Source organism: Pelecanus crispus, chromosome 15 (assembly GCF_030463565.1).
Source record: "Pelecanus crispus isolate bPelCri1 chromosome 15, bPelCri1.pri, whole genome shotgun sequence".
Taxonomy (NCBI): Eukaryota; Metazoa; Chordata; class Aves; order Pelecaniformes; family Pelecanidae; genus Pelecanus; species Pelecanus crispus.
In genome coordinates, this window is record NC_134657.1 from 1,017,314 (window position 1) to 1,032,435 (window position 15,122).

Genomic DNA, 15,122 nt, shown 5'->3' on the forward strand with positions numbered 1-15,122 from the left:
CACTGTGTAATGCATGAATAATTTCCCTGCGAATGCACATATTCATGCAGATGCTGAGGATGTCGATCATTGTGGTGCCAGAACAAGGAGCCACCCTGAGCATCCACCTGCAGGTCGGAGCAGGGGGTGATGAGTGACACAGTATAGCCTCCTGATGTCCCCAAATGAGCCAGGTTTACCAGAGCTAAAGCCACTCGCAAAGAGTGACAGCAAGATCTCAGGGAGCTGAGTGACTGGGCAATAACAAGGCAAATGAAATTCAGTGGTGACAAAAGGAAACTAATGCACTTGGGGGAGAAGAGCCCTAATTATACAAACACAATGATGGGCACTAAATTAGCTATTAACATGCAGGGAGGAGATCTCGGCAGCACTAGAGATAATTCTCTGAAAACATCAGTTCAAAGCTCATCCGTCATCAAAAAAAATGAGAAAATGTAAGGAATTATTAAGAAAGGAACACAGTGCAAAACAGGAATGTTATTAAGCCATTGCATGGAGTCACATTTTGAACAGTGTTTGCAGTGGTGGTCACCCTTAGACAAGGTCATGAGATAGATGATAAAAATTATTAGGGATACAGAGCAGCTTCCATATGGAGAGTCAATCAACTCAGGACCTCCCATTTGAAAAGAGACCACTCAGGGAGGTATATAAAGCCATCAGAAATATAGGAGACATGAATGAGAATAGATTGCTTGCAATTTCTTACAGTATGCAAGGACATATTTTTTAACATGGTGCATAATTAAATTGCACAACTTGCTGTCACAAGGCACTGTGGGCACCGAAAATATGAACAGTATGCCAGAAGACAGGAGGAATCAGCACTCTATCCATCCCTTATTCCTCCTACTGTCTAGCCAGTAAAAACGTTTGCAAACCGATAAACACCAAGGCGTTTCTGGAAAGGTCATTTTTTCCATCACACACGCAGTCATGCTCAACATGTGGGAAACTCTCAGACACCTCTTGGATGTGTTTCTGCATCTGTCTGGACCAACTGGTCAGCATCCTCCAGCTACCAAGAGCCAGGGGACATAACCTGGAGGATGTCCACTTCTAAAGCATGATCCACCCCCGAACACACACCTTTTGGTGAGCCAAGTTAACAACGGCAACACCTGGAACAGGAGCTGGAGGGGGTGCCAAATGAAGGCACTTTGCTCTACTGAGCTGTCTATGAGTGGAGTGCCCTAGTCGATGGGCTAAGGACAGTCATGGTCTCCCATGACAGCAGCAGGACCTGCAGCATGATGTCGCACTAAAGACCATGGTCTGTGTCCCCAGAGCCCCAGCATCCCACAGACATGAACGCTGCAGCAACAGGGTCTCTGAAGCCCTGGTCTTTGCCCTTGCAACAGGTGTCCAACCCTGCCCGTCTGCCACCTGTGCTAAACCCACAGCACGGTGCACGCGTGTCCATTTAAACCTGTTCTAGGAGGCTGCTCCAACTCTTCTGCTGGCCTCCAGGAGCCTTCTGTGGAATAAGAAACCACCCCAAAACAAGATGTCCACAGAGAGGCTGTTTAAGGGGAAAGAGCTTCTGGGCTTCCCATTTGAGGGGTATGTTTCCCTTCATGCTCAGCCCAGTGATTAGTGCTCGCCAGGGAATCGGCGCTGCAAAATGAATTTGAGAAGACAGAGCAGTGTCAGGCTGTTAGTAGCTCAAAAAGGATCTTGGCTCCCCTGAGCCTGAAGGCTGAGCACTTACCACTCAGGGCCCCATGATAGATTTAACAACCAAACGCTTCCAAGGCAGGCAGTGGCCTGCCTCCTAGCCTCTCCCGCCCCAACTCCTCCCCGAGGAGACCATTAGCACCTGAAAACGGAGAAGCCATGGCCTTGGCCACAGCATCTGGGGTTGGACGCAGCACTGCAGAGTGAGGCTGGATCCATATGAGAGCCAGGGCTACGAGACAGCTTCACGCGCCGCCGCTGCACCGGGGCTTGTATTTTTGGAAAGAGCATCCCAGAGGGCTGCAGTGGATGCTGCTTGTTCTTGCGCCAACCCTGACTATTTTGGAAAGTTTGGTTAAGCTCCATTTGGCTGCCTCCAAGTTATTCAAGCACAGAAAGGGGGGTTATTGGTTACAGGATGTTTCAGATTTTTTTCTGAGCGCAGTTCGGTTGAGAAAGCACAAAGTTGGCCTGCCTGGTGCAGCTCCTACAGTGAGGCGAAGCAGCCTCTTTACACGAGCATGCAAAGTCATGGCTAACTCAGCAGAGCATTATTTAAAAGGACATATTCAGAGCTCACAGCCCATGTCTGCTCAGTCCTGTTTCTGCAGCCAGGGCCAGAGCCACCTTCTCTGCAGCCGAAATTCCTCCATTACCATTCAGCCCCGCTTTGTTTCTCTTCACGCCTCTGGCAAAAGCCACTCTCCGTGAGCAGTGCAGCACTGTGTGCTGCTTTACCATGCAGAAGGTTTTGCAGGGAAGGCTGGACACGAGCAGGCAGGGTTGCTCCAGGCTGCCCTGCAGAGTCAGCACTGCACCTCAGAACACCCCAGGAGCCCAGGACGCCCCCTCCTCCTCCTCAGCTGCTCGCTAGCCATAATGCTGATAATAAAGAAACCTCTGTGCGTCTCCAGGGAAGCAGGACTCAGAGAGGGGCACAAAGACTCCCGCAGCTGTGTGTTTGCAAACAGCCCAGCTGAGCTGTGAAGAGGGGCTGAAAGCAGTAATTGTCTTTAATTAAAGGAGGTTGGAGGCATCTCAAGCTTTGACAAAAGACATTTCCAGCCTGCTAGCAGCTCCAGCACTCATCGCTGCTGCAGCAGCAACCCGGCCCACAGGTTCGAAGATGGCGTGTGACAGCAGGGACGCGGGCAGGCCAGCCCAAGGGTGCAGAGGCATCGGTGCCAGGGCAATGCCACGCACCCGCAGGGCACGAGAGACGTGCACACCTGCAGTCCAAGGAGGGTCCAGCAAGTCAGCTCACAGCAAGACAAAATACCTGGGACCCCTGCAAGCCTCACACTTTGCACCAGATCTGAGCCAGATGTGCCTGTGTTGGGACCCAGCAGCTGTCTGATGGCATCCCACCCTCCTGCTTGACCTGTCTGCACATGTCTCTGCCCAGGGGTGTCACCTTCACCCTGTCTGGTCTCTCACCCCTGTCTTGATCTGCCCTTGTCACCCTCCAGCAGTGGTACCCACACGCCACGGTGCCTCGCCGGGGAAGCCACGATGCACACAGAGGTGATGCACACAGGCAGAGGCTACAGACCAAACACCAAAAGCGCTATTGCTGCAGCTCCTCCCAGGCTAATTAATTAATGCTCCTTGTTAATGAGCTATCTAGGCTGGCGTGGAGCTCTGTCATGATGCTGCATCCTTGCAAGCTCATCCTGGGCTAAGCAGCCCTCGCCACAGCAGGAGCACATGCTGCGCCAGACACCCCACGTACGGACACTGCCCCCTGGGAGCCCTCTGCCAGGGCTGGCCCTTGCTCCCCGCCATGCTCTGAGCTTCAGGGAGATGGCAAGCAAGCTCAGGGTACCGAAATGTCCTCCTTCCCTTGTCTCCTCTGCACTCAGGGATGAAGGTCCCCAGGGAGGGCATGTTGTCCACCATATGCTGCTTCCTCCCTTCCACCCGCATTTGCTTTTGGCCTTCCAGCACATCAGCGTGCAGCAAATCATGGCTCTGGTTTCCATGGAAACCCCATCTCAGGGCCCACCCCCCCCCAACATATGCAGCACGGTTGGGTTGGCACAGCAGTGGTGGTCCCATGTCCTGCCACCCCATCCCCAGCTCAGGAACCTCCTCCTGGTTTCCACCAAGGCCCTTCTGACCCATTCTCATGGCAGCAGCCAAGGCAGCCCTGGTGTCAGGCACCCAGTCTGGAGGGCGGACTTCTGCTGCCAGAGAAACATGTCATGCTAACCTCTCTTCTTTAGGCAGGACTGAGTGGCAAAATTGCACTTGCGTCCAGTCTGAACGCTCTGCTCAGCTCCGTACATTATGTTTTTACTGCTTTCCCACACATAACCCCTCTTCCCACACTCTGCTTGATATCTGCCTTGCAGCTGGAAGCACCAGAAAACCAGCCCTTGCACACAGGCAAATTCCTGCTGTGGCCCCTGCAGAGGTGCAGAGAGCCAAATGCACCCAAAATCATTGAAGATGTCCAGCATACACAGGCTGCATGTGAAGTGCACGTGCATTGGGCTCAACATGTCCTAAAGTAACCACCGTGCACGTTGGGCAGGTCCCCATGCACATATTTTTGCCTGGGAAATCCTGGAAAGAGCAGCAGCACTCTAATTCAAGAGAAACAAAAACAAACTGGGATCGCTTCCATCTGAGCCAGACAGCAAAAACCTTTCCAGAAGAAAAAAAAAGACCAGTTCTAATTATAGGGTATCCTGAAGATACACATGCTTAGATTTGTCACTCTATTTGCAAATTAACCATACCCATGGTGGCAACGTGAGTAAGCAGTGGGCATGATAAAGTTCCTCTTCTGGCTTCCTAATCCTCTTTAGAAAGCAGAACAACCAGCATAAGCAGTAACCGGGGGCGATCCGGTGCACCCTGCCTTTTCCAGCACTGCAGACCTTTTGCAGGTCCTAAGGCTAGGATTTGCACAGCCACAGCTGGAAGACTGAACTTGAGAAAGCCTGGAGATAATTTTTCCAACAGCTACCCCATCTCTTATTCTTCAGTCAGTGCCACACGTCTACTCCTAGGGTGTAAATTGAGAGTAAAACACCAACATTATTGCTTGGATCAATGTCCAAGCTGACGTAGGTGATGGTAACAGCATAACCACTGTACTTGTGAAGGTGACTGAAAATTACAGCTTTGTTCGCCTCCTCCAAATGAGAGGAAGGCTGGCAAGGCACCACGTGCCAGGAAGCACACTGTGGACTGCTAGTAGCAATGCAATGGCAAATGCAGGCAATTTTTAATTCATCATTGGGGTGCACAGCAGGGAAAGGTGAACGAGAAGCTTCTCTGGTTGTAAGTCATTCCCCAAATGTTTCTCCTAATCCTGTTTTCCACTTCTACTCTTTCTGTTTTATTAGCGAGGGCTGTGCATATACACTGAAAAGCTCAGAATTAATTTTGCTCGCCATGTTGCAAGGAAAGGCCTGCAGCAGTAGCATTTCCACTGTGGTAAACCCTCCTAAGCTTCGTGCCTTCAGCTACAGGAATCCTCTGGATGATGGCTGGCATGAAAGAGTAGCTCCAGCATCCGCTGCCCGGGCAGCTCGAGGCATTGCCTCCTCCTCCTCCTCCCTCGTCACAGCTCCCTGCGAGCCAAAGATGGTGCTGTAGGATCCTGAGCCCCCTCAGGTGGATATGAATGGGTAAATTATCTGCCAAAATAATGCTCTTGATCGTGGTTACAGCAATACGGACATCTGGAGAATTGTCACCGAGACTTGGGGGGATAAGGAAAAAGGGAGGGGAGGGAAAGGGGCAGAGAAAGGCTCACGAAAAAACAGTTGGTTTCCACTGAAATGCCTCAGGAGAGAGATCAGCACCTTAGAAATCCCCAGTTAAGGGTCTGATGCCCAGCAGTGTCCCGCATCCTGCCTGTCCCTTGATGCTCCATGTGTGTGGGCACTTTGGGCCGCTGCACGGGGCACCAGCCCGCATCCATCTGCTCTGCACACCCCAGGAGGATGCAGACACCGTGCTCAGGAACGGCTCTCCTGAAGGGCAGGGAGAAAGGTGGAATGGCATGATGGAAACCACCGGCTGATGTCTGAGAGCAAACATGCCCCTGATGCTGCACAGACCCTTCCCATGTCTCCGCAGAAAGCCTCCTGGAGAGCCGATGCCATAAAAAGGCAGATATCATGCATTTAATGGAGTGTGCTGTTTGACAAGTATTATCTGTTACTACAGCTGCTTCAGAAGTCACTACAATCTTTTCAAAAGCCATCAGGCTGGGAGAAATGACATTTGGAGCAAAGCATCTATGTTACTCTACTTCATGGGCTCCACTTCAGGCTGCACTTTAATTCTTACTAATCTTGAGGGTTTGGGCATTTTGCTAGTTGGAAATGAATAAAGCCTTTATCACGTGTCCATTTATTGTTCACTCTGGTCCTGTCTCCTGTCACAGCTGCAGGTGTAACAACTGTGGTACTCCGGGATCATAAGATTTTGAAAGGAAATGGCCAGATTTGGTTTCAGACTTAAAGATTGTCTTCTTCAACACAGGGTCTCTGTGAGCTCTGGATATGACAATAGTCTGAAAGTGCAAAAAGACTTTGCAAGTAGGAGCTTGTCATCCTTGAAAATTGTCAGTGCCCAAATACTGCAGAACCAGATATTCTCTCAAAATCCATTCTGAATTTGCTCCATTACCCATACGAGTTATTTCAAGCCATCACCCACCAAACCTGTGGACCTCCAATGGGACCCTCACCTCGTGGCCTAGGCATGCCCATCACCTCCCTGGCTGCGGCTGCAGCATCACTGTGGTACCCACAGCGCATTGCGGAGGGGTGAGCCAGCCCAAGTGCTTGGGATATGCTTGAGCACAGCATCGTACACTTAAGCATCAAGAGCCCCTTTGGCCAACCGAAACCATGAGATGGGTTTTCGCAAAGGTTTCTCTGGTTTCTGACACAAAAAGCAAAGCCAATATCTCGTTTACCTCCAAGGACTCCGGAAAGATGCTAACACCTTGGCAGGTGTCATTTCAACCCGCTGAAGCGAAGAAGAGCTCTCTGTCTTTGAAGACCTTGCCTCACAGGAGTCACCCACCTACAGAACACATTGTGTTCACACAGGTCCCCCCTGCCAGATGCCTTTCAAAGAAAAGGATGCAGGAAGAGCAATGCACTGAGTTGGTAGCTCTGGGTCTCAGTAGGACTTTTTTTTTAACAGGATGCTTTCCGAGACCCAGTGACTTGCAGTCTCCTGCTCATGCTATACCTTGTTCCCTATTTTCCAGCCTGTAAGACCTGTCATTCTGCAAATTACTGGTTTCTCATGTACTACAACCAGTTTCCCCACTTTTTGGGCAGATGCTGGACTCCAGCAAAGGCATCCGAGCTAGGCAGGCATGGGGCTGCTGCTCACTCAGAAGACTCCTGCTGAAGCTCGCTGGCAGGGAGGAAGTCAAGGATGCTGGTTCAGAGCCTCTTCTGCTTATAAATATATTTTCAATATGGCCACAGCGCACCCAAAGCACGGCAGCGCTCTGCAGCCCTGCCTTAAACCAGCTGCTGGCCACGTCCCACGGTCTGCCAGGCTGTGCCCCTTCTTTCATGTCTCTTCTCTTTTTAATACCTAGCAACATTTTTTGGTTTTTTTATTTTCTTTTCTTAGATGCCACTTCCCCAAATGCCAAGAAATGAATGCAATGAGGGGATACCTCAAACTCACTGGACGGCACTCACTGCACTTTTGCCTGGTTTTGCTCTGCATCCTTCATGCAACTCCTTCCTTACGGCGTTTAAGTTATAACATTTGTCCACTCAAGGACTGAGTATCATGGATCAGTGTCACCTAACTTAAGGTCTCCTTCAAAATGTGAAAATGTTGTGTATTTTGCTTGGCCAGACCTAATTGAACGTTGTTTGAAGTTTGGTCTATGTAAACACAGCCATCATGTGAGCTATGAACACTTTGATTCCATTTCCTAACCTTTATGGGGACTTTTATGTATACTTTTCAGTGATATACTATGTTTCTAAGGCATATGGGGAACAATAAAGAGTTTCCCTGGAGCTAATTAAGCTAATCATGGCTTCAAGATTAAATTTTCTGTAAGATTTTTACCTTGTATCGCTAAAATAAAATAACTGTGCTCTTACGAGGTATCATCTGACATCAAATAACTTTAAATCAGCGCAGAGAATGTCTGAGGGTATTTCCCAAAATTAAATGTTCAAAATAATCTCTTGGCTTTGGCCCGACTCACAGAAAAATCTCAAATGAAAAAAACAAAAAAATCCTCAAAAGCAGCATTTTCTCCAATTTTCCTCAAGTTACATGAATATTTTCCTCTTTCCCCATAAAGATTCAGCACTCTGATGAATTCAGGGAAAAACTCTCCTTGCCTCCCAGATCTCTGAGCACTTTGATTCAAAGGAAAAACTAATGGTAAAAAATATGTTCCCTTCATTTTATGGCAATAATGAGTTAAAATCTTGGAAGCCTGGGCCTGGATCCCAGCTATTCATTCCAGTTCCTATTAATGTTTACCACTTTTCTCAGAAAAAAAAAAAGGGGGGGGCGGGTGGGGGGAAGGGAGGCCTATGAAGGAGAGAGAGGAAAAGCTGGAATAAATGCTGCTCTCCCGCCAGCGTCAGCACGGGATGCTGCCAGAGCCGCTATTCCCCCCTCACATGGGTGTAGCAATACTAGGAATGTGGTATTTGATCCAAAACGCTGTTTCATCTGTAAAAATAAGTCAGCAGGGGATTTTCTTATCGGTACAGACGTCAGCTCCATGAAAGCACCCGTGTTACAATGGGGCTCCCATCCCTGCACCCAGGACGTGTCAGTGCACATGGAGGGTCAGGGGGGACATCACTCTTTCGCCAGCGGAGACTCTCCAGCTCTGCTTTCACCCATCCCCTCCCATCTTCTTGCTGATCCCAGCACAACGAAATGTCTGGGGAGTAAGGATGGGGGATGCAACCTGTCCCAGAGTGGGAAGGGGAGCAGAGACCTGCCCTGCAGCTCTGTGGGGGAGGACCTTGAGCAGAGAGAAGAAAGGCCTCATGCAAAGGGACTGGGAAGCAGCAGCTATGGCAGACAGTGGCAATGCAAAACTCCACCATGTGTCTCTGAGAATTCCTGGGGATGGCCATCATTTCCATCAGGAAACTCCCAATGGGTTTTGCTGGACCTGAGATCTCCATCCCTTCCTCCAATCCAAGGGACTCATGACCTGCCCATACTAATAAATGAGAATATGCTGTTCCCCTCCAAGCTTCCATCGGGCTGCTCTTGGGTTATCTTCTGTGACACTGCTAGGGCCTTTCCTATACCTTCACAACAGGGCTAAGAGAGCTCTGCAATACTCCTACTGTTCAAAAATCGCACTCCTCCTGGAAAACCTCATCTCCTCCCTTTCTCTATAGAGAAAAGACTTTTGTGGAAGGTCTCAGCCCATCCCTTGTCTTGAAAGCAAAATGAGAAAGCAGTTCTCATTTCCTTTGTCTCCTTTTGGCCATGAAGGTCCAGTCCCTCAGAAGCAGCATTTCCTATTCTGAGGTGAGACGTCCATCTCCCTCCTTCAGCAGCAGACGTCCTGCCCCGTTCCTGGACCACATGCGACCCTCCTCGTGAGGTCAGCATCTCTTGAGGCTTTGGACTGCCAGAAAATAAATGCCTCATCCCCCTCCGTCTGACACACCCTTGCTCTGCTAGGCTCCCCCTGGTCCTACCCCACCCCTCAGAAGCCCAAACACTACCCAACAACGTGCAGAGGACAAGCTGGCATCTCCTCCAACTCCAGGGTGCACTGAGCAGGCTTGGAGTGGTTAACACCGAGCAGCTGCAATCCCCACCACAGCCCTAATTGGATTCACAACATGGAGAGGTCGGCAAGAAGCAGGAGGGAGAAGAATCAAAGCAATGGAAAGAAAGACGCTGTATTCTTGCTTCCCAGACAGAGAGGGAGGAGAGGGAGAAGCCCAAAGAGCAGTATCCACAATGACATCGAGCCATGGCCGGTTGGGAGCATTCAAATTGTCAACAACCCTGTAGAAAAGGCAGACAAATTCTTGTTTTGTACTTGGGAAGAAGCCAGGTGATGTAATCATCTTATAGGATGATGGTGAAATACTTTCCATTCCAGCAGTAACTCAAGATGTTAAATAGCAGCTACTAAAGTTAAACATTGTTAAATCAGTATGTCAGGATAGCATCTACCTAAGAGTTTTTAAAGAGATGGCTGATGAACGAGTGGACAGTTAATGTTCACTTTCCACATGCCATGAAGTAGTAGGATGTTTCAGAGATGTAGGAAAAAGCTATTTGTTAAATGAGGCAGTCTTGGCTATTTTTGGACTACCACTGCAGCGTCAGTACCAGTCAAATAAGGATGTGCCAGCTACAGGATTTGGTCAGCGAAGGATTAAAGGAAGGTAGTAATACTAGTGCCAACCTACGTACATTTATGGAAAACAGATTAAGGCAAATTAGCCTCATATGGTTTTTTGATGCAATTACAAGATTGGCTGGGAGAGGTAACAGCATTAATGCAACGCACCCAAACTTCTGCAGAGCATTTCCCTTGGTAACACACGATATTTTGATTCAGAAATTAGAGGGTCCACCGACACTGTGGGACATATTCAATGCATTAAAACTTGGCGAGCTGATACTGCTATGGTCTGAGATCTAAGCAGGGAATGTGCAGAGAGCAGGTCTGTTTCTACTAGAGCCAACAAATTTGGTTCGTGCCTCTGGGCTATTTAACATTTTTATCAATGACCCAGGAGAAAGCCCAAAGCATTCCCAATAAAGTTAGCTGATGACATGGAAGTTGTCGTGTGGTAAATACTGAAGATGATGGGTTCCTGATACACAGCAATCTGGGCACAAGCAAGGAATGTGCATTTCAGTACAAACACATGTCAAAACACACCTCCAGGGACAAGGATGAGGGCCACAGTGGTTATCTGCTCCCAGTCCCACTGGGAAGGAAAAGGATCCTTCAAAAGCACCCAGAGAAACACCATTGCCAAAATGGTTAAAGCAAAGGGGGGGGATATAGGAAGAGGGAAATCTCAGCATCCCCTCTGGCACTCAGCTGATTGCTACGAGCATCCTGTACGTGGGATGGTGGATCTGCCAATGGAAAGGCTAAAGCCAAGGGCTGAGAAGAGCTAAAAAAACTGGCCAAAAACCTTACCAGAGGACTGGGGGCTAAGGATTACTCTTAAACAGGTACACGGAAAGCAGAGGTGTGGTGAGGGACAAAGTTCACCAGGGTCTGAGCACCAGGCACAGCTGGGGGTAAGAAGACAGGAGCAACCGCTGGAAGTATTTAGCGGGCAATTCTCCATCTCTGGAAACATTTACATCACGATTGGCTGTATCTGCTCCAGCTCAACCAGGAATGCTTCCTGTAAGAACTTAATTATCCCTAGGGCCTTACAATTTATTGGCTGGGTCCAACATTATCAGTGGAGGCCCAGACCCGAAACAGGCATGGAGCCATAAATAGCCTCTTATCTTCAAAACATCACGTACTTATGGGACGTGACTGTAAGACAGCTAGGACATACCCTTCTCCAGCACATCACAAAGCTGCATGCCCCTCCAAGCCCTTAGCACATGCTTGCCCCCCCCTCAGAAACCCAAGCATAGCAGAGCTGGGACAGACACCCACTGCTTCCCACACCTCTGCAATGGGTCTTGGGTCCTTGACACATGTGTACACGCACATCACTGCCTCTGCACCCACATCCCCAGCACACGGTGGGTGGTGGCAAATCTGCTGCGCCGGACCTCAAAATAACATGTAAGTGTAGGCAGAAAAGCCTGTCATAGAATCCACCTGCAGGACACACATCTGCAAGGGCACAGCCCTACCAAAACCTCCCAGCCAGCCCTATACAGCCCCAGACTGGGATACCCCACATGCCAGCCTGCTACAGCAATAACCCTGGATGTCACGCTTCTCCCTTTAGAGCTGGACTTGGGCTGAGTCAGTGCTGGAGCTGACTGGGGAGTATCCAGCTGGGTCAGTGGTGGAACTGGGCTGTGGTGGTGGAACCGGGCTGTGGTGTTGGTAGGGCTGGACAGGACCGGCACCAGGCTGGGTGCTGGAGCTGGGTCAGGACCCTCACATCCTCTCTCCTGGCTCTGCCCCCCAGGGAAGGAGCAGGAAGAAGGCAGTGGGGGCTCCAAAGGGGACATACAGGGGTGGCCCAGCTCCACCTTGAGTTGGAGAAGACAGGTGGCAGCCTGGATCTCCCACAGACCACCTCGGTGACCAGGTTTCTCCTATTCCCAGTACATTACCCACTCCTCTCCTCCTCAGAAATGCCTGTGACCCCAAGGGATGATGCTACTTGTGTCTGATAGCAAAAGAGTGTCACCACCAGCTTCTGAAGGGCAAAACCATCCCTTGTTACCACAGCAAGACCAGGACTCCCCGTGCTTGGCGCTGTATGAGTGCAACAAAGAAGAGGCTGCCCGCTGTGAATGCAGCGATCAGACACACGGGCAGATGTCCTCCAAAGCTGGAGAGGAGCTGGAGATGGACTTAGGGTTCAATACCCAGGACCAGCAGCCAGGACCTGCCATCCTGGAGCAGGCAGAGACCCTTGCAGGCAGTGTTCATCTACCGTCCAGTCCAAACAGAGAGAGCAGGCAGCACAATAGCTCTGCCTCCGCCGTTGCAGAGGAGAGCCAATGAATAAGGGAGGCAGAGAGAGAAATGCGCTTAATATGCTGCATGGGAGGGACAGGCGGGGGAGAAGGGGGGAGGCAGCAGACAAAGAACAGGGAGATGGAGAGAAAAGACGCAGGCAGGGAGCTGGAGAAGGTGAAGCGGGGAGGACGGGGCTGGGCGTATTGCGCTGGGGGGGAGGCGGTGCGGGGAGGCGCGTGCACGGAGCCCCTCGCCAGTGCAGCGGGAAGGAGCAGGGAAGAGAGCGGAGGAGCAGAGCGAAGAGGAGAGAGCAGCCAGCCCCTCACAGGGCCCTGCGGGACTGGTGAGCAAGGCCCAGCAAAATGAAAATCTCTTAACCACACAGAATTGTTAACTGCCCCCAAATCCTTTTGTGCTGGGGCTGCAAGCTTAGAAGAGCTTAAGCTGTTAGATGCATGAACTTCCTCCATAAATATCCCTTGTGTACACTGCCGTGAGCAGGCTTGCACTATACTAGCCAGATGAAAAGCCCAGCAGAGAAAATGAGCAACTCCTTCCAATGCCTTGCAGCTGCATGGAGGGGCCGTCGATTGCTCAGGATGCCCTTTTCCATCGGGAGCCCTTGGTGAGGCAGGACCAGTAAGCCATGTCCCCCACGCTCCCTGCCACGTCCCGTTTGGGCAACAACCATGTGAGAGCACTTCACCCCGAAAGCCAGCTTGGATTTGCTTTTGTTTTGCTTCTGGAAAGGGGCCCAGATTCCCTCCCACCCCTCGAAACATGAGAAAACCTGCCGGCCACATGTACAAGTGAGTCCCCCAAACCAGGCAGCTCGTACGCTGCCTCTGCAGGGACCAGGGGGGTAAGGACATGACGGGAGGTGGGCAGGGATGCAGGGCTGCACCCCACAGGTCCTTCCTGACATAAGCTGAGGAGGAGAGCCCTTTCTCTGCCCGACCGAGCTGGGGTGACCAGCATGTTCCCCATTCCTCTGTGGGGCTCACTGGGTGTGCTGGGAGAGGATGGGAGTGCTACGGCTGTCCTGCCAATTCCGTGGCTGGCTCTCCTCCCTGTCCCTACTCCTATTCTGGGGGCTGCTGGGGGAAAACGGAGGGTGTGTCCCAGTCTGGCACAGCCCTGGGGTCCCATCCAGCCCCTATCATGCAGCCCCATGTGGGAAGGGGAAAGGGAAGGGGAAGGGGAAGAAAGGGGAAGGGGAAGGGGAAGAGGAAGGGGAAGGGGAAGGGGAAGGGGAAGGGGAAGGGGAAGGGGAAGGGGAAGGGGAAGGGGAAGGGGAAGGGGAAGGGGAAGGGGAAGGGGAAAAGGAAAGGGAAGGCAGCCCCAGAGCCAGCTGCCCCACAGAGACGGCAGGCTGCTGGCCACCGCATGATTAATGACAGTGGGGAGTGCGGGGCCGAGCGCACGCCAGCACCGGCTGGAGAAACAGCTGCCAAGGTACCGGACCTCCCAAAATCCTGCTGCTGCGCAGACAAAGAGGAGACTCGGTCTCTCCCTCCTGCTTGCTCCCTCCACCTTGGCCCCCCACTCCTGCCTGCTCTGCCTCCGCTCCCAGCCCCACTGGGCCATGCTTGCAGGGACAGGGCTCTGCATGGAGGTCTTGAGAGCCCTGGGCATGCAAAGGGACCATCCCTTGGCTGAGCTGTCAGCGGGACTGGGGAGCCCCGAGAAACCACAGTTGCACCAGAGCAAAGCACTGTGCAGGGCTGGGTCTGCTCAGGGGAAAAAAAAGGCTGAGATGGAAAAGCTGACATGAATCATTTTGGCTTTCTGATGTTGCTACGAATGCTTCACTTGGGCATTGTAAAACACCCATCTTCCCTTCGAGGCTGGGATTAGCCAGGCTCCCTTTCCACACTGTGTTGCAGCAGTACTTCCTTGCTGTCCCCGTCCCCTGCACCATCCCTGCTATAGCCGGAGGACACTTGATCACCCCAAGCTCAGTGGGAAGAGACGTTCAGTGGGTCAGTGAGGAGTAGCTCAATACACAGATATTAAATAACACCCCCAGCACATCAGGATGCTTGACGCGTGAGCAGCCCAGCCACCAGCAGACGCTGTGCGCTCTCCAAGGGGACAATCCAACCTGCAGTCGAACCAAGCATGGCCAGAGACTGTCTGTCCCCCTCTCTAGTGTGTCCGTCTCCCCACTTACCAGCACCTTCCCCATGCTTGCTCAGTGCTACGCAGCCACCCCTTCCTGCAGCAAGAAGACGGGAGATGCAGCTCCTTCCTTGCACTCTTCAATGCCACTGACATATCTATAATTGATCTCAGAGAAACCCCAGCTCTGCTCAGAGTGTGCCAATACTATCAAAACCATATGTGGGCCAGGACACGGGGGAGAAGAGTCAGTTTGCCAAATGCCATGGTTTGCTCTGTGCATGGTACAGCCACAGGTGCCCATTAAACATGCAGCTCTCGGGTCCCCATCTCTCTCCCAATAAGCCCAGCAGCTCCTTTCTCTCCCTCCCCAATGCCAGACATGACTGGGGAGGAGCACTGAGATGAGTTTTGGCACAGTGCTTTCAGGGAGGGTGGTGCAGAGCCTCTCGCTTGCCTGGGATCATGCTGGCTCCATGGTGCTCAGCTGAGCTGAGCAGGTGCTCCTGGAGTCTGCTTTGAACATCTACAGGGGCAGAAGAACATCTACAGGGCAGGAGACCTCTGGCTGCTGAGGGAGCTCAGGGGCCAGGCTCCGAGGTGCCCAAGCTGGAGAGGTGAGCCTGGCCCTGAACAGCCTGTGACCATGTCCCACCCTGGGCCATTTGCACCTCACCATGAAAATGCTGCAGAC

At 51.5% G+C, this 15,122-nt stretch overlaps 1 protein-coding gene across 7 annotated transcripts in view; it reads right to left on the bottom strand.

Annotated features, from left to right (window-relative positions):
• EPHB2 (EPH receptor B2) overlaps window positions 1–15,122 on the bottom strand; it is a 129,630-nt gene that overhangs the window by 70,749 nt on the left and 43,759 nt on the right. The gene's annotated exons all lie outside the window — the stretch shown is intronic.